This window comes from Molothrus aeneus, chromosome 1, assembly GCF_037042795.1.
Source record: "Molothrus aeneus isolate 106 chromosome 1, BPBGC_Maene_1.0, whole genome shotgun sequence".
In the NCBI taxonomy this organism is placed as follows: domain Eukaryota; kingdom Metazoa; phylum Chordata; class Aves; order Passeriformes; family Icteridae; genus Molothrus; species Molothrus aeneus.
In genome coordinates this window covers 95,896,761-95,915,639 of record NC_089646.1, presented here as the reverse complement: position 1 = coordinate 95,915,639, position 18,879 = coordinate 95,896,761, and positions in this window count along the sequence as shown.

The following is an 18,879-nucleotide window of genomic DNA, read 5'->3' as shown; positions in this document are numbered from 1 at the left end:
GGTAATTCTACTGTTATATGTTCAAGAACCTTCTCTGCTGTCATAGAACTGTTTGGGTTGGAAGAGACTTCAACATCACCAAGGTCCAATCCTCTTTACTTGGGCAGGGATGCCACCTACTAGATCAGCTTGTTCAGGACATCATGGTCTTCAGTATTGCCATGGATGATGGGTCATCCACAACTTTCCTGGGCAGCCAGTTCCAGTGCCTCACCAGCCTCTGCATAAACAATTTCTTCCTCATATCTAATCTAAATCCCTGTTCTTTTTCGTTTAAAACTGTTCCCCTGTGTCCTACCCCTATCTGCCCATTTAAAAGTTGCTCTCCCTGACTGGGAGAGTTTGGAAAGAAATTTAGGACCCATTAGTTTTTAAGGACATATCTAAATAAAAGCTTTATTTAAGGTGACACTGGAATATGAAATGTCCTTTAGCAAAGATCATAGTGATTCAGTGCCTCTTTAAATCCTTCTGAAGACCACGCACTCCTTGCTTCTTTCAGTTGATCCAGCTATTTGCTTTATTCCTGGAGTCCAGTTTCTTCATCTTTGGACTCACAGTGGGAAATTCTCATCTACTTTCTCCTTTGAAAGTGTCATCTAGTACTAAACAGAAAAGAAATTAAATCCTCTTCCTAGTTATATGATATGACAGCTGCAAAGAATAAATAAGCCCAAAAAAATCACCTGTGTGGTAGGTGCTTTTTCCATGTGCCTTCCTGAGCTTAGAGAGAAATGTCTGAATATCTCTGGTTAGACCTTTACTACTTGAATATATTTTTCTTAGTACTACTCTATATAAACCATTCATGGAACTGCTTCAATAAAATATATTAGTTTCTCCTTGTGATAAGAATTTCCTTTTTATACTTGGTATTTACATAACTACTATCAAGTAATCCTATATGTTTATATGCCATTTCTTTGTCCTGGTCAGAAGGTAAAAGAAAAAATAAGAAAGAGGAAAAAAAAAGAATAAAAACCAAAAAGAAAAAGAGAGATGCTGGAGTAGTGCTCAACAGGAAAAGTTTTACACATTGAAGCACAGCTGTGATTTTTACTGCAGATTCACAATCCATTGTAGTCTTAGGACATCATAAAACTATTTTACCTTTTTTGTTCCCAGTGGTTAGTCTCTGTTGAAAGACTGGGTTACTTCAGTCTGAATTCTGCTCTGAAAACAGGTTTAATAAGTGGTTACACTTTTGTGTGTTTTGAGATATGAATTTGGGTGATTAAGCCTTGATATTGAATACAGCAGCACTGGGTCAGAAACAGGTCCACCTACCAACATATCCTGTCTCTGAGAGCACATATCTCAGGGGAAAAAAAAGAAAAGGGCAGACATTCTGTGACACTGTACCCCTACATTTCCTCTGAGATAACAATAATGTGCACATTGAGGACTTTTGAGTCACAGGTTTTATCCTTGTGCTTATCAGCACTTAATGACTGTTTGACTGTTTCTCCACAGATTTCAGTCATTTATTTTTAACTCATCTAAACTTTTACTGTACATATTATTCCATGTCAAAAACTCATATAATTTAATAAGAATTTCTGTGGGAAAAATATGTACCTACTTTTTATTTTTTAACTTAAATCTCCTTAAAATTTCATTTGTCTCTGTCTTGTTTCTGTATTCTGAGAATGAATGAAAAACTATTCTCCTATTCACTCACTGCCATGGGGCTCATTATCCATTTCTTCCCCAGACAAAAATATCCAAATCTGTTTCTTTTTCTCTTGCAGAAACCATTTCACCTTATTTATCATATTGTTGCCTTTTTCTGTACCTTCTCCATATCTAATATTTTGTTATTATAAAAAGAACTGAAAATAGCATTCAAGATGTTCAAGGACAACATGGATTTATACAGCAGCATAATTATACTTTCTGCTTTCCTCTCAATTCTTTTCCCAGTTCTCAAAACTCTATTTATTTTTCTGACCACCACTAAACATTGAAGCTGATGTTTTCAGGGTGTGATTATATAATGACTCCAAAATCTCTTTCCTGAATAGTAATAACTAATTTAAAGATCTTCACTGTATATGTAGAGATGGATTGTTTTTTCAACCAGCACTACTTTGCATTTGTCAAAAGTGAATCTCACTTACCCTTTTATCATCAGTCAATCAGCTTCACAAAATGTACCCAGTGTTCTTCATTCAGATTCCTTCCTTAATATTTTGCGTAAATTTAGCATTATCAGCAAACCTTGTCACCTCACTCTCCACTTCCCTTTCCAGACCATATCAGCACAAACCCCTATGGATACCTACCAGTTACTTCCAGCCATTTTAAAAACAGTCTGAAAAGGGTCCTCTTGATCCAAGTAGCTACTAGTGGAAGTAGTTCCCTAGATGATTATGAAGACACTTGGCAATCTAAACTTTTCCACAAGCTTCACACATAGACCCAAATCAAATTCCCTTTTATCAAATGAGTGTTGTGTGTATTTTCTTATGCCCAGACATTTTGGTAACTCTATGAAGCTGGTTCATTCCCTGACATCTTGCATGCCTGCTTCTCTCCAATTATCCCACAACCACCACTACACTTTGCTTCTGCAATCTGCAATAAATGCAAGCCAGCTTGTTCCTTCTAAAAAATTAAATTGGAATTGGAAACTGGAGGAGTCTGCTTCAAACTTTATACCCTACAGACAACACAGATTCACTCCCCTCTGTTTCAGTCAAGACCCTCTCTCAGCAGTGTGGGAAATGGCTCTCAGGCTCACTTGACCACTTGTCCTGTGTGGATGAGCATGTCACCAGTGAAATCCTGCTACTCGAGCAGCCTGCACAGCATGTTCTGCAAGTCAGAAGGATGCAAGGACAGAGACAGATTAATTAGGATCACAGTAGAAGACAACAGTTTTCCCTACATAAATTACTCATCGACCAAGAAGATCATCTCCCAACAATCCAAGAGGATGGCTATCATGTTGGTGCTGCAGCTACCAACACAAAGCTTAACAGAGTTTGGTACTCTAGTACCTGCACACAGAGGAGTGCAGTTCAAACTAGGAGGCCAGTGCTACTTGTCAGAAATTCCTGATCTGTACTGAGCTCCACCAAGAAGGCAAGCAGCTATTTTTATAAAACCTTCAGGTTCTCAGCCTGGGTCTATGTGTGAAGCTTGTGGAAAAGTTTAGATTGCCAAGTGTCTTCATAATCATCTAAATTAGTATGGTGCTAGTGAGGGATGAAGAGGGAGAGACAGACTGCCTGATCTTAGGAGATACTCAGGGCAGTTAGTATTTGGCATGAAGTGGTACATTAGAATGTATTTATAATTTGTTTAGCAGTACAAAAGCAGCATTCTTTCCCTCAGTACTATTATGAGATATGTGAAGCCTATCTCTTCTGAGATTTCACTTCTGGATCCAGAGTGCTAACTAAATGTGATCAAGCACAATAAATGATCATGCACTACTTCAGCCCACACCCAATTATTCTTGGCTCAATTTCACCAGCAGAAGGTAAAAGCTTGGTAGCTGTAACTGTTCATCATCAATGTCAGCATTGATAAGTGAATGAAGAGAATTCCATTCCCACTCTATACTGTTACACTGTAGAAAATTCAGTCACTGATTACTGTGGCAAATTTTTCCCCGGTGTGCACCCTGCTGTATGTTTCACTGCCAGTTTGTATTGTTGTCAGCTAGGCATCCCTGGCTTTCCTCTAGGCTCCTCCCAACTTTCATTTAATTTCACACTTCAGGCTATTTGCATAGGAAATTTAACATATCCTATGATAGTACGCAGATAATAAAATGGGGTAGAAGGTAATCTCTTTTCATGTACCACAACATCTGTGTGAAACCCTCCTTAAACCTGCCCTTCATTTCTTCATTCAGGGAAAAAACAAAGTAAAAACCAACCAAAGAAACAAACAAAAAAAAAACCACCAGATACCTTCCAAAGGATACTCTCTGTTAATAACTGTGCTTACACAGGTAGCAAGAGATAATTTATGAGACATCAGGAGAATATTGTGGAATTCAAGTTTCTAACTGAAGCATGCTTCATGCAGATTCATTACAATGAATTTCAGTAACCATTGGAGCAGGTGATCTCACAACTGATACTTAAACCTGTAGTCAGAAGTACCAGCTGCTCCTTTCTCTGTGTTTTAGATACAACTTCTGTTTCCAGTGCCGCACTTACAGAGACCTTTTGCATACTGCTTTCAGTACTGAATTTTTTTAATCTAGGAGCTGTCTTAGAGCAGTGAGCATGGGAAAATAGTCTTCTGCACCACAAGTTTATTTGGAATATATATAATCTTCACAATGAAAAAAAAAAAAAAGTAAATATCCCGGGTTTCTGCAACAAGATTGCGGTTCATTATATTTTCATTTTGCTACTACCGATCAGAAACATTCTTTGCAAGATGAGCCTTTGTTTCACACAGATATGCTCATATATGTATACCCCCACAGTTTGCAAATGTAAAAGTGTAACTAGAACAAAGAGTTTTAATCTCCCCTCATTTCCCAACAAGCAGTTACATCCAAGCAGGAATTCAACTAGCACATCTGTGTGAGGCAGTGCTTACACCTAGGTAGTGTCACATACTGCATAGGAGAAAAGCACAATATATACTAAAAATATTTAACTTTTACTTTTCCCCCCAACAATCAATTCATGGCTCTATTTGAGGTTAAAAACTTACTTTTGAGACCAGACACATTCAGCAAACTGAGGATTTTGCAATAAAAATATACATGGCTATCACTGTACAAAATAGTCTACACTACAAAAACAAAAAAAATTAGTTTCAGGCAGATGAAAGATAGCAAATGTGTCATTAAAGTCTTCAGTACTCAGGAAATCATCACTTATTAGGCACTAATAAGTATGTCACCTGCAAAGATCCTAGTAATATGCACTGCCATAACTCTGCTCAGATGAATATGTTGCCACTAAAATATTTGCTACTGGCCTCACACAGTTTGACACTGATTCAGACTACCAGAGTGAATTCCACTACCAGTCTGGGAAGCTAAGGAAGCAACAGGAGCTGCATATATAGCAACCAGGTTTTATCAGAGCAGGGGTAAATCTGCATGAAAACAATACAGTACAGCTTTGCAGGGAAATCTCTGTAGGAAACTAGTAGGGAAATAATCCCAAATTTATTTATTTATTTTTACCAGGAGAAATGCATTAAGAGCATAAGGTAGATATGCAGAAGGTTTTCTCTCCTTTATCAAATATCTCATTTAAATTCTAGAGCACAGCAGACATTCATTAAAATTCAGTTGTTGCCAGGAATTTCAGTGACAGAACTGTGACAGCTGACAAGAGGGATACTGTTAGTGAGGTGGTCAAAGCTACACTGAAGATTCTTCCTTTCAGAAACACAGTTTGATCAGACTTTTTTTTTTATTCCTCCTCCCACTCCCCATTGCACTGAGTGTTGCAAAAGCAGATTTGTGATTAGACTGGACAGCCTTTCGAGCTAGGACTCCCTGCATACTCAGATCGCTCTGGAACAAAAGCCATGATAAGCACAAAAAGATCCATAGGACAACTCAATAACAGAAAAGAAAAAGACAATAGTGCCATGGGCACACAGCTGGTAAACAAAGTAGCAAGAGGGACTAAGAGAAGAAAGAGCCAAAGGAGTGTATATACCAGTACTGAGCCCTGACAGAACCCTTCCATTTTATTTCTTTTACTCCACACCCTTTACCTGTCTCTTTGTCTGTCTGGTTTCTATCTCTGTTCTCCCAGGAGTCAAATTTCTGCTACCAATTAGGCTCATAAGGATATCCTGCAAGGCTCTGCCACTGCTCAATTAAACCAGTCCCCTGATTGCTGACAAAAATTGCAGGTGACTCTCCCTGTCTGAAGTCTCTGCAAAGACTGCAAAATGATCTATCTGTATACAGAACAGAGAGCATCAACTTCTTAGGTGCTAGGTAGGCATGGCACCGGCTCAGAAAACAATTTTTCAGAAGAAATTTTTTAATGTTTATACTGTTACTCTTAACTGGGGTTATTTATTCCTACCTTTAGTCCCACAATGAAAAGTAAATCACAAGTTCTTTATACCACCAGCACCTGTTACATAAACATAGTAATAAATTAATGAATACATAAATAAATATAGAATGACAGCATCCATGATTGTTGCCTTCTCTTAACAGGTTACAACACCAGTCCTTAATTTGAGCACTGCTAATAACATGTACATTATTCTAATCACATATTTTGACTGATGAAAATCAAACTTCATTCAAAATATACTACAGAAGGAAAAAAGTGTAAATCATCCCAAATTGTGATCTTCTGCAAGTAAAGTAAAAATCAGGAATAAGAAAATGTGCATTAAAATTGATATGCTACTTTCTAAGTTAATTTAAATGGACATATATTTTGTCAACCCTGTCAAAATAAAGGTATACCAAAACTGCTGGAGATTATCATTAAAATTTAATGATGAACATTTCAACACCACAGGTTCCCAATAAATCTGGAGATTTTAATGGAAAAGCTTTGAAAAGGAAAACTATGAATGACAGCTTTCAGCATTACTGTTCTGAAACATTTTGCACCTTTGTAATTTTTTTCTGCTCAGTGCAAAACTCATAACATCAAAGAGAACAAATATAAGACATGATTAGACAAAATGACTGTGCTTAAACTGTAGAAATAGATATGTTTTGAATTTAATTTCTTTCACTTCTCAAGTAGCATTCTTGTTATTATCTGAAAGTGGAGAAGATTAGGTTACTTTTAAGTAAGTTAAACTTATCATCCATACAATATTCATGTTTAGACCTTCTTCTAGTCTCTAGTCTTTGATGCAACTTATCTTTATTGCTTTTATTCTGTGATTTCATAAATATCTAATCTATTGGAGAATAAGAAAACAACTGAATATGTAACAAAAACTTAGAGGAAATGTTTCTAATTCAGAATTGCATGGCAACAACAATTTCATATGCAGGGAAGCTCTGATCTCACACTTACTAAAATCTTGAAAGAGAAGAACTTTAAAAAACACTTAAGGGAATTTCCCCATCTTACTTTATTAGGTATTACCAGTGTCAACTTAATGTTTTGTTTTCCTTGATGGGAATTTCAAACTCTTAATCTATTGAAAATACACCAGTGTGGATAGCTCAGGCTCCAAACTGAGATATAGCTTATCCCATAATAAAGGCCAATCTGCAAAATATTGGTCCAGATTTTGAGTTGTTTTTTGTCAAAAATCTAAAGTTTTGATATCAGATTTTAATCAGATATTCTAATTTCCATGTCCCATGTCACAAACCTAGGACAGAGGATTTTTATAGCAAAAATGTTCAGATCAGTAATTTTATATGCAATAAGATGTTATTGGCAAGTGTATTGCTTAATTCTTATCACTGAATGGAGTGTGGAAAGAACATAATAGTGTTCTTCAGGAACCTGAAGTAGGGCATCTTTATTTATTTTCCCTATTTAATACAGAGGATCTGTGTCTCACAGAAAGAGCCATACACGTCTGTGTGGTTGGGGTTTTTTTTCAGAGGTAAACATATAAATATCTATTTATTAGTTCTTTCATTGGTTGTAGTCCTAGAGAGCTGAGTAGTTTCTATGTTCTCTCATGTTAATTCATGGTTAATTTAGCAGCATCTGAAAGCTGACTGGGGCTTCCACATCATAACATTTCAGTGTAATAGCAAAAGTATTTTATCCCTCAACATCCTGGAAATTTGTGCTGTGAATTTCATGTTATTTATTTAAATCCTTTTCTTTCAGGTATTCCGACATATTTTGCTTAGAACATTTATCTTTGATGTATCAAGGAACAATTTTATGACAAGTATCTCTCTACAAGTGTCAAGAAAGATGATAGCATTTATCAAGAACTGCCTCTGTATTTAACCCAGACTACCTTATAGCACAATATAGCAAAACTCTTTTCATACCACCTCTTGCTCTCTCTACTGGTGTCAACTTCTCATCTATATTTGATTATCTCAGTCTAATATTTACACATCCTCCTTTCAGAAAGCAGGGTAATAAGGAGGACCCTGGGATTTTTTTCCTTACTCTTCTCTTGTGAAACCACACCTGGAGCACTGTGTCCAATGCCAGCACTCACAGTCCCAGAAGGACAGTGACCTAAGAAAACAGGTCCAGAAGGAGGGTCATGAAAATAGTCAGAGGACTGGAACACCTGTTCTGTGAAGATGGACTGAGACAGTTGGAATTGTTAAGCATGGAGAACACTCCAGAGAGACCTTATTATAGCCTTTCAGTACCTAAAGGGGACTTAAAAGAAAGATGAAGATAGTCATTTTACTAAGGCCATTAATAAACATGTCTGTTGTGGGTACTCCATGATTTTGTGTTCAAGGCCAGGCTGGATTGTGCTTTGAGCAATCTGATCTAGTGGAAGGTATCTATGCCCATGGCAGGAGGGTTGGAACCAGATAACCTCTAAAGGTCTCTTCCAACCCAAATCATTCTAGGGTTCCATGATTTTATGCTTTCTTTTCCATCCTGCAATAGATGTTACATGAGGTTCCCTTTTCACAAAGGCATCAGACCACTGTAATGTATATCTATCAGAAAAAATTCTCTCGTGGCTTTCTAGTTATTCAAGCTGCTTAAGAGGCATGAAGGGTTTGTGAGGTCAAAATAAAGCCCACACAAAAAATTATCATTAGTCAACTCAGAGAATTTATCTTGAACTATAAAAGGTATGTCTTCTGGTTTTTGCTTTTTAACTGTTCATGCATTTTATATTTGTAATTGAAATTAAAGAAAATTGTAACAACAATAATAATAACAAAGTTCTAATTTACTGCGAATAAATACGTAGGAAAGAAATAAAAAAATACAGAACTAAAACTATCTGGAGTCTTTCTTTCTTTCTTTCTTTCTTTCTTTCTTTCTTTCTTTCTTTCTTTCTTTCTTTCCTTCCTTCCTTCCTTCCTTCCTTCCTTCCTTCCTTCCTTCCTTCCTTCCTTCCTTCCTTCCTTCCTTCCTTCCTTCCTTCCTTCCTTCCTTCCTTCCTTCCTTCCTTCCTTCCTTCCTTCCTTCCTTAATTTTGCCTTCCTCTCTACACATACGAAAGATCAAAGTATGTTCAGTATTACAGTCAACTAAATATAATATTTGTATAATGTAAGAAAGCCTTCAGCTTTCTAGATAGGCATTATAAACAATATGCAAGTAAAAATCAGAACGAACTGTACAGTTACATGATTTCTTCCCTGCCTGCATTTGGACAGGAAAAAAGTGATTCCTGCTCAATTGCCAAGAACTGCTAGGTTCAGAAGAGGACCTTAGTATCTACATTCAGGTACTGCAGTGAAGGCACCTGCCCTTAGCTCAGACTTGGATAAGCATGTTCTGAAGCACAATGAGAAATCACAGAGTTTCCTATTGCCATAAATGCAGAATTTAGTGACTTTGTAAGGTGCCTAATCCTGTCTAGATCCTCTAGAGAAGAACTTAAAGGCATCTAGTGCTGGGGCTTAATATCAAGAGACCAGGAGCTTAAAAATTAGGAGCTATGCACCTCACATGATGATAATGATCTTCTGATAGATTTAAGTGTGGAAAAAATCTGAAAGGTCAAACCATAAAATACACACTAATTCACAGGTTATTTTTGCCATCACTGTGAAAATGATTGTTTTCATCCTCTATGCTTTTTTAAAATCTATGTATTAGTAGTATAATTCAATTCCTTTAATGGAGGGAACCATACAGAAGAACTAGAAAATGTCCACATATCACTGGAATCATAATTCTTTTACAATGTGCCTGGACAATTCTAAATGACTTCTCTTTCATGATAAACAGTAAAGTCAAGTCTGAGTCCTCTGAGTACAAAAAGAAATGAAGACAAGAGATACAAATAATTCTTATTATTTTCTTTACGTTTTGTTGGTGTCTTTTTCCACCAGAAGTCTCAAACATTATTTCATTTGTATGGATTTTCTTTTATTTATTCCCCAGTGCCCACTTGGAAGTATTTTTCTGTACACATATCCTATGGATAGGTCTTCACCAAAAACTCAAGCATCTCTGTCAACATATTGATGGACATCAATCATAATGTAGGCTACAGAAGCACTTATTAATGCTTTGAGGATATACCAAATCTTTAGCAAATTAACAAATTCACAAATTAACAAATTCACAAATTAACAAAATCTTTAGCAAATTAGCAAATTAACAAATATAATAATATTTCTTTTTATGGAGTAACATTATTAAGGGAAATAAATACACTTTTATCATCAAGGATTATTCAAGCACGGGCTCAAGTCTAGCTGCATTGGTAGCAGAAATATTTCAATGTTACTTTTTAATCAGTTTCTATTCTTCTATGTTGGTAAATAGAAAAAAGTCTATTGCCACAAGCTGACTGTAGTGACTGAAACAAACTATTGTGCTTAGATAATCTTAGGAAGAAAGTTTAATAAACACATACATACTGCTTTTGTCAGGCTTTTTGCACTTAACACTCTTCCAAACCATGGTGCTTTTAGCCATCTGTCCAAATAAACATGTGGAAACTCTATATTAGGCTTCCAGACTTGTCACTTTTTATATGATTTGGCATATCAAGGATAATGCTGGTTGAAGTTAAGCTTGTCTGTAAAAGATGAGGCTTGTGGGCATAACTCCATTTTACAAAACTCTGCTCAAAACCTCAATTAGTGTTGAATAAACAGCTATAATAGAAATTCAAATTACAACAAACAAGTTCTGTTTACATCAGCCTAAAGCAATCTGATCATTTGGGCTTTCAGCCATACTCTCAGCTCCTGCTGGCTGTTCAGGCTGGGATTCCAGCTCCAGCATGAGAGCAGGAGCTGTGTGCAGCCTCTCTGCTGTCATCTGCCCTGGGAAGGGTGGCTTGCAGGAGCAGTGTGACAGTGGTTGATGTCAGTCACCTTGACATTTGATACACTGTATGGCTAACACCACATTCTGGGGGATTTGACAAATATTACAATGTCAGGAGCTTTGAGGAGCTTCCTGATGCTGTTTGCAGTATGTTAGAGGAGGCAGATGTTAGCACTGCCCTATGTCATGACTTCTGTCTACCCATGTCTTGATGTCAGTTTATTTCTGCCTGAAATATTCCATCACATTCTCATTATCTTCTCACAAATAGAGGGCCAGCTTCTGAAAGCTGCTGAGTGTCCTCAATTTCTGAAGTTCAGTTTCAGTCAGGTTCAGAAAATACTAAACTTCTCTAGGCTACCTGGATTCAGCTAGCCAGTGCAATTCTCTATCCATAATGACATGTGTTGACAGATGCCATAAATTTGATTAGGAGATCCTTTCCTGACAACACTGTTCAACAGATATGCTGACAACGTACAGAAGATTTTACAGATATATTAATTCAAAATACAGAATCCAGTAAACAAATAAAATGGACCATTCATCTCTTTTGAAGTTTATGCAAAAAAGCATAAGTAATGTGTTTTGTGCTTTGAAATTAAATAGATGTCTACACTCTGTTTTCAGGTCTGATTGTACTAATTCTGGACAAGATTTCCTTACAGTTAGAGAAAGAAACGGTATTAACTAAAAGAAGCAGTGCCAGGCCTCTCAGCCCCCTCACTGGCTTTCATTTTATATCACTGAGAGAATTGTTTTACATATTTATAAAAATTCTTCTGCTAAAGCAACAAATATAGCCATACTAGCATCCTTTTTAGGTAAAGAGGTACTTTAAAATCCCTGTATTTCAACAAAGGTAAAACTTATTAAAATTTTTTTTGTAAAACACTAGAATAAAGGAGGGTTTCCTATTATGTTAGGATATATAATATGTTAGAAAACCTATGTATATTTTCTTCTGTGAATGCTAGTTTTTCACATTTTAACAACATAGATAAAATTCTACCTCCTTGGTCTTTTAACATACAGTTGATAGTGATCACTAAAGGAAGAAAAGACAATTTTTATTCTGATTTCACAAAATATTGGTATCTGAACAATCTAAAAAATATCAACTGTTTTGCATAAGAAGCTTCAACTGAACTATGTGGAATGTTTAGGTTTTTGTTAAAGTTTAAAAGGAAATAAAACTAACAAATCTTGTTAAAATCTAAATATAGCTCTAAACTATAGCATCCTTAATTATATCTGCTAGGTCTTAGCTGTTTTAAGAACCAAAGGCTGAATTATCTAAAATAAGGGACAGAAACCTATCTAGCTTCAGCTCACTTGAAAAAAAAAAACAAAAAACCAAACCACAACCAAAACTCCATTCTAAGTATCATTGTTATTATTATTGTTATTATTACTATTGTTTCATTTCATTTTTTTAAATTATTCTGTAAATAAAGCAATTAACATTTAGCCTACTGGTGCTCAGCTTTATCTATTTCCGCTTCTATTAATTAATAGGTTATATTTTTTAAGTAATTTCTTTGATATCTATTTTAATAAAGACTTTAACATCCACATTTTGACTTGAAGGCAGCTTTGTTAATCTAAAATTTTTGGGTATTTTTTTGGTAAAATGATAGCCAATATTTCCAAGTAATGTTTTACTCCCTCATGTTATTTTGGTGTTTTCTTCATGGTCAATTTACTGTAGAGTTCATTGTCTGCAACACAGTAGAACTAAACTATCCATTTTCATTCTGTCCTATTACTCTGCTTGTCCAAAATAGCAGAAAAGATGGCTCCCATGACTTGTTTTTCTGCCTACAGAAGAAAACTTGGGAAACATGAAACTCTTCTTAGAAGAAGATATATTTTGCTATTTTCCCAAGCCAGGAACACAGATTACAATTTTAGAGAACAAAAGAACAGCTTGTCCTGACAGGAAGAATTTTTTATCTTGTCTGCAAAAAGTAGTGGAGATGCAAAGTCTGGTGTTCAAGAAGGGCACCCAGCTATGCACCATGCCTTGAACAGCACAAGATTCTAGAGATCAGGGCATGGTTTATATAGCTGAGAGGCTGAGGAACACTCAGGGCAGCTAAGTCACTCTGATCCCAAATACATTAAAGTTAATACTGTGGCGTGGTGAAATGTGAATGCAACAGATTTCTGATATGGGAAATCGTTGTAAAGGAAATAAATGCAAACAATACAGGAATCAGAACACATAGAAAATGCAGTAATAATGTAACTGATTTTCTGTAGTGTTGATCTCTTCCTGTGACTACAGACTTATTTATTTCTCTGGAAATATTTAAGACATAGGACATTTTATTGTAGTTGACTACTGACTAGGAAATTGCTTTTACAAATAGCTATTAATGAAGTGCAGGTGGAAATAGAATTATGTAAATAAGTATTCCTCCAAATTTTATCTCAAATATAATCATAAGAAGGGAAAAGTTGATAAAATATGTTGGCATGGATCATCAGTAATGTTTATACTTGAAGCTGAACTTGAAAAGCTGCATCTACCTAAACATCTGGGAGGCTGCATAAGAACAGCATTATTAATAGCAGTGTTATTAGTATTATTAGTATTATTAGCTACTAACAACAAATTAACATCAAAAAGGAAAAAAAAATATATCAAGCAAGCTCTAAAACTTATTTTAGAAGGTGAAATTTTTTAGAGGAGCAAAAAGGGGGAAAAAAGCTGTTTAATTTAGTGAGGCTACACATGCAAATATAAAATGCTTTAGGCCAAATAATAATAGCTCTTTTGTTGGAGAGAAAGGCCTCTGCCTGAATTAGCACTGCTCCTGCTTTAAAAAACTAGTACTCCAAAATGCTACTACAGCAGGATCAGCAAATGCATGGAGGTTACCAGTCTGAGAGGAGAGGCACAGTTAAAAGGACCTTGGAAAAAGGAAGTCCTTTTATAAGTTTGAGAAATAGAGACTAATGGATGACCAATCAGTTCCAGTTTTATAAATGAGTTTAATAGGAGAACTATTAGGCTCTACTCTAGTTTAAACAGTTTGGTGGTGTTACTACAAAACCTAGTTTAGCACACCATAAATAGAGCTGGTCAAAAAGTCTTGATGAAGATGTAGTTTTAGATTGTATTTGCACTGAAGCATTAGCTTCTTATTCTTTTTATAGTTGTCTCCATCACTAATGGAATACATTTAGTAGTTTGACTCACTTTGGACAGATGTATCTACCTTGTATCTGTGTAACCAGAAGAGGTGTGAAGCCCACAGGCTATGAAAGGGAGGCCACACACAATCTCTACCCTGTTTAGCATAATTGGTAGCAGGTGTTATGTGGGAAAAGTAAAAGGGAACTCTTGTGTAGCTCTTGAAAGGTGTGGGAAAATTTCAGGTGAAAATATGATTTTTTAATCTAATTTTTTTTGACAGTTAAGCAGACCTGGATTAACATATTGCATTAAAAAATTCATATATGTTTCAAACTCTTTCTTGGTTTAAATGAAAAGCTTTCAGAGATTTCCCTTTGGAGTGTTTTAAAATGAAATACATTCCAACTGCATCAAGAAAATGAAGAAAAGAACTCAGAAATTAAATTTTTAATTCTACATCCAAATATTTTTGTTACCATTTCTCTCAGTTCATCTACAATATTAAAAACCCAACTATTTACCCAGAAGTATTCAGGTTACTTCAGACTTTGTCTAGAACTCCTAAATAAATCAATCCATAGAAATGGACTTTTTCATGTGAGAATGTTCAAACTCCTCCATTTCTGTGAATTTGTTCAGATGCTTGCCCTCTTTGAGTAGCCTAGATCTGCAGCACCCAGACTTAAAAACCCTCAGGAAAATACACTGAAGCAGTGCTCCCCTCCTCAGATCTACTGATTCTATTGCTCCAGTAGAGTGCCAAGACAAAAGTGGGGATGTTGAGTAAAACACCATTGAGCAGCTGATCCAGCTCACTGCCATTTCCAGCCTGCAACTGAGGAGCCCTGGGCAAGCAGAGCGGGATGTCTGTATTTTCCTAATTGTAGCAGCTGTCTTCTGCCCTTGTGGATTCTTAGATAAAGACAGAGATTTAAGTATGTGAATATGTTCTTCCTGAGTGCACTTTGCAGTCATTTCACTGCTGCAAGTACAGTTGTACATGCAGGTGAATATGTCATCTCACATCACTGGGAAGTAGCAGCAGGAGTACTTTTGCAAGACTTATATGACTCCTGTAACAAGAAGTGTGGATATTGTACCTCATTCGTGGCAGAAATCTTCAAAAATGTAAGTATGACTTATATCCTTTTAGTGGAGCAAGTAATGTCAGTTAAGGAACAGATTTCTGTGCATTAAGTTACAGAGAAAATTGTGGACAAAATATTGGCTCCAATGTGTATATGTAATGCAATTATTTAAAAATAGGGGACTAATGAGTTTATTCACAGAAAGCAAGCCTTGTTTACACTGGTAGACCAAGCGAGCCAAATAAATTATTCGATGCAGAGCTCTTTGACTGGCTTCACCACCAGCTCTCCCCCACAGGCGCGTACCTTTCTCCAAAGGAAATGAGCTGCACACTGCTAACGAGGCTCATCAGCATTCCTGCCAACATTGCTGCCTCCAGCCTCACCAATCCTTATTAACAGAACTCTAGGGCAGGTTGGCACCTCAGCTCAATCATGTATGGGGTCACTTCACCATGCCACGGCACCATAAAGAAGTCCCAAATTGGAACAACATCTTTTAAGCGTACTCTACAGCCTTTATTTAAATGCCTTTTAATGTAAATTCACTGCTCATAAAAGTGAAAGAATGACTGTTCTGGCAGCCTCTGGGCATCATTTGGGAAGATGAAGTGCAGGCTTATCTGCATAACTGCAAGTGCACTGTCTGGCTGTGGCCTTGTAACCTCAGCTCCAGTCTCTTTATCAGAATCAGCCCAGCAGTGCCAAGTTGTGCAAATGTTTTATGGACATGGCCCAATGCTCACTGTGGTCCAAACTGAGTTTTGCACTTGTGCCCTAATTACATTTGAGATCTAGTGTGTGTCCTGTGAGCTGCCTGGTGAGTCACAACAGTGCCAGTGGGAAGATTTGGAGAGAGATGAGGATGTGGTGATGACACAGCACCTGAGAAGTGTGAGGTTGTCTCAGTCAAACTCCTGATCCATCAGTCACCCTTGGAGCCTGAAGCCCTAGAGAGAGCACAAGTGTGCTGATAACTCAGTAGTTTAACAGTGTGGATTCTTTCCTGCCAAATGCTGAGCCAGTTTTACACAAAATAAATCAGTTTCCCTTCTTTTCCTACCACTTCAGCTGCCTCCCACTTGCTCATTTCATAGCAATTAGGACTCAGACTGGGGTCATAAAAGACAGGCAAGACAGAGAGAGAGGGAGAATCAGTAAATGTATTCAGAAGGCAATGCATTTTTCAGCCATGCCTGATTTCTGTACATCACTCATTCGCCCACAGACTTGACACTATCACAGACAGCCCTAGTGTTATCTCAGAATTTATTACCATGAAGTATAACCATTAAAATTGGCAAGCAGGAAGCAAATCAGTTCACTTATCTGACATTTATCTAGTGTTACACTGGATTTTAAAAATGTACAATACGGAAGTTGTACCCAGATGGAACAAGTTGCCAGTTTAGGCACATTTCTGGGAACCCTCATGAAGCCACTGCTGCAGCAGCTCCAGCCAGATTTTCAAACTTATGAGGCAGGAGTGTCCCACTTGGCAGACTGAGAGGGAGGCTGGGAAGTCTTGATAATAAAGGAACAGTCATATCAAAGGTGAGATGTTGTCACCAAAATAAAAATCTGTCTAGATAGATCCGAAGGAGAAGGACAACTTGAAGAGCTCCAAATCAGGTAATGGAGCAGTGCATTACTGTAATGGTGAAAAGAGCCAAAAGCCAAAAAAGGGATGACAAAGGGATCCTTCTAATGAAAACTTAGTCACACCACAATAACCAAATCTTTGCATTCCTCATAGAGATTCACTGGATAAACACTAACCAACATAGAAATTAATTGGCTAACAATAATTGCAAATAAAAGCAAGGAATATATTTAATTTAGACTTTATATAATTATTTATTTTAATTGTTATATAATTAACTATGTTAAATACATTTAGTCATTATATAAAATAGAAACTATTGGTGAAACCATAACATTTAGGTAAAAAAACCAAACACAAAAGCCTATTAATAAGTTAGGTAATCTAGAACTTGCAATTGAAATATGGGTACAAAAATTAACCTAGAAATCTATGCCCAAAGCCATGCCCAAACATCCAGGGTCTCTGAGGCTTCAGAGGGTCCAGACTGGGCTCACATGAAATATTGTTTGGAGGCTTAAATCATACACAGCAGACAAATCTGACCATGGGGCTGCCCTCAGTGGGCAGTGGAGATGCACTCCTAGGGGCTGGGATGCCCCATATCTTGCTCTGAAAAAAAAATTCCACAAAAAAAAGTGCTTGTTTCATGTTAGTTATTAAAACTTGATTTCTGTCCTGCATAATCTATTTAATCATATGAAGAAGATTCAGCTGGCACTGAATGGAAAGAGCTTCCAAATGATACATGGCAAGGAATGAAAAGCAAGGGCAAGAAGGGTGAAGTACTGTCATTTAATCAACATGTAAATTTTATCTTCCAGCATTCTTTAATGCCACCTTAGCTTTTTTTTTTTTTTTTTAAAGCAGGTCTCATTATTTCAGTACTACATAGAATACGCACTTGTGCCTATTAGGCCAACATCTAAATTATTTCTATCTCCAGTCCATCAGTAATGTACCTGAAGATGTGCATATAATCACATTTTTTATAATCTTCTCCCCTGGCCACTATACAAGATCACTTATCAGCTCTCAGTTTTTCTTTCAGAAACACCTTTTTAACTTGCCTTGAGAATTTAGATGAAACTAGAAAACAATGCACAGGGTCTTAGGTAAAAATGTTTTTAGGCAAGAAAGATGGGCTAAATTATACTGCTCAAGAAGCAGTGCTATATTTTATATAGCAACTTAAAGGAAAAATAAATAGATTGAACAAGAGAAATTAAATGGTCCAATATTGCAAATAAGTAAATAATTTCCTCAGTATAAGGTGCATTATTGTTGTTGCTAGCAGTAGTGTCAGTAGAAAATCTCATTACTTTTTATGCTTGCACTGTGACCTAAAATTATCAAATTAAAAATTACTGCAGCATGCATTGTCAAGGAATGTTGGAGATTTTGACAACTGAGTTGGACATTCTGACTAAGATTCAAGAATGCACTTTAGGTATTCAGATGCACAATCAGTACTTCCCAAATAAATCCTGAAAATGTTTTCAGAAAGGAAAATGGAATCCATGCTAAAATGGAAATAACTGTCTCCACATGTCTTTGTTATTGAATATATTCTAGCTCTAAAAACTTTTGTTTCTCATTAAAGTTGATGATTCTTTTCAAGCATATGCCTAGAGCCAAAGCCATTGGGATGCAAGATCTCTCATGCTGATGTTCCTCAGAGTGCATTCTGGAAAAACGAAAGCAGCAGATTGCTGAGCAAAGACTTGAAATTTATAATCTCTTTGTAGATGAGTCTTCCCTTCCTATTCACTGGTGGAAGGAGCTAGACCTGCCAAAATGTCTGCTGTCTTAACAGGCCATCCAACAACTGTTTTAATGGCCAGTGAACTTCTCCAAGACTAATAAAGGTGCCCTTAAAATTTTGATGGCATGGGACATAATTATAGAAAATATCAAAGATGATAATGATGTCCTGGAACTAAAGGGATAAAAATTACTAATAAAATTTAAAAAAATACAAGCACTATGCAAAATAATAATAATGCAAGACTGGACTATTTGTGATTTATATTATATGGTTATTTTCTGGGGTAAGTTTGCTCAAACAGATAAACTATCTCTAACCTAGTCTGGTTTTACCATGACATCTGTCACTGCTGAAATTCAAAAACACACAATAGATTTAGAGGTGTTCTCTTTACATTC